We start from the raw sequence: 2,032 nt of genomic DNA, 5'->3' as shown, positions 1-2,032 counted from the left end.
CTAATTTAAATGTGTAAAAAAATCAGCTTCTCAGAGAAGTCATAGATAAGTTACAGTTAACAGGTCGATATGAAAGATACTGTGCCCTACTTTCCGTAGCTTCTTCGGTGCAGCTTTAGTCCTTTTTTAGTCCTGCCACGCTGCGCATATGGGGCAAGGGGACGGTGCTGGGGCAGTCCCTGAGCTGCCCGTGCGGCTCAGATCAGCCATCCAGCACTGCTCCCGCTTGCACCCCACAACGACTTTTCCGAGCCTACACCAATACGCCGCGAACACGCAGACCTTCCCCCATGCTTCTGACACGGGTTCGGCTTCTCTTCGTGCCAGAAATCTTTTGTGCCAGCAGCTGCCGCCACCGTTGCTCCACACAGAGCATTTACCTTAGCGTGCTCAGAATATATCGGTCTGATGTTACGCTTAAAATGACCGGCAGCAAACCGTAACCCCAAACAGAGGGGCCACGGTAGTGGGGACGCTGCAGACAAGGGTGGGGGTCAAGCACTGAAAGCGGAGCGTGGGAAGTGGTGCAATTGCTGGTGTTTCTCCTGCTAGTATTGAACTCCGATAGGGATATTGCTAAATCACGAATACTACTGCCACCTTTTATTGTAAAATTTATTTTATTTTTATAATTTATTTTATATTTTATTGTACGGAGCTTACCGATTTGGGGCAAGTTCTGAAGTTATTAACCCATGGAGAAATTAATGTGCAGGACTGTCTGGGATTAATCTCCCTTGGGAAGATTTCCTATTAAAGTGTCCTGATGAGTAAGGAGCATGGAGGGGCTGGGATCATCCAGCAGCGATGTAACTCAGCACCACCGAGCCTGCTCATGGGAAGCTTCGTGGTGGCGCAGTGGCATATTTTAAGGCAAAACGGAGGCATTTGCGCGAACTGAGTGAAGCGTGTCGGTGTTCGGTCGGGAGTTGAGTGTCCTGGGAGGATGTCTGGGAGGCGACAAGGGAATAGTTCCCTGCCAAAGCCAAGTTGCGGGTTCTTTACTAAGCATGTTTGCATGAGAGGCTTCCACAGTTGTTATCTTCTCTAAAAACTGTGTGAAACTTGTCTACAGTGTCAAAGTTACTGACTTAAAGCCCAGAGTAACCGCCCCCTGCCCAGTACAGTTGATACTGCTCAATTCTGATTTTTTTTTTTCCACAAACACATTAGAATAGGCAGCGTTCGCGAGCAGGCCCCCATCCTTGTCCTTCCTTTGTGTGGAAACACTGGGGTGGGCGCACATTGGGCTTTGCCTACGGAACAGAATGTGAGCAGTGCCCGGAGCAGCTGCCGTTTGCAAAATCTCCACCGCAAACCTGTCGGATATATCACAGTGCTGAAAAGGAGCAGGCACAAAAAGAGCCGTTCCTGGTCTGGCTGCCCGTTGTCTTCCTGAGGCCGGGCTACTGGTGCATCTCTACCCTCAGGATTAAAAACGCGTCTTTATTCCCGGACTGACCTGTTCAGCGTCGGCTCCAGCCCTCGGAGCCTGTTACGCCCAGGCCGGCTAAATGCAAAGCGCTCTTGTATAGAATTTCTTTTTACCAGGAAGTTCTTTATGGTTAGGATCCAGTCACTTTGATAAACAGATGAAGCACTTTTATTCCTTCAGTGCAGAGCGTGTTCTGTTCGCTCTCGTGGCTCTCCCGGAGCCCTCCCCAGTTGGGCAGGGTGCCCGGGCAGGGGGTTCCCCAGGGGAGAGTGGGGTCCCCTCTGCTCCTGCTCCCTGCCTGGGTGCCAGGGCTCAGGGCTGCATTAGCTGCTCCGGCAGCACGCCGCAGCGGCTGATGGCTAATTATCCACACTGCTTCCCCAAGCCTTTCCAGCCTCTCTTCTTCCCAGGGTATCTTCCCATTCTATAAAAATGTATCCACGTTTTATGTTAATTTTCCAGTTGCAGACGTGACTTCATAAAAGAACCACAGAGAGCGCCCTGTTTCGGAGAGATGGCGGGACTAAGACTTGGGGTGTCGGGGGTGGCCTGGGCCCGCGGCAGCCCCAGCGCGGTGCGGGGAAGCCCCGGTCCGGC

This window comes from Egretta garzetta, unplaced genomic scaffold (genome assembly GCF_000687185.1).
Source record: "Egretta garzetta isolate BGI_Z169 unplaced genomic scaffold, ASM68718v1 scaffold567, whole genome shotgun sequence".
Lineage (NCBI taxonomy): Eukaryota > Metazoa > Chordata > Aves > Pelecaniformes > Ardeidae > Egretta > Egretta garzetta.
Note: the sequence above shows the minus strand (reverse complement) of the source record.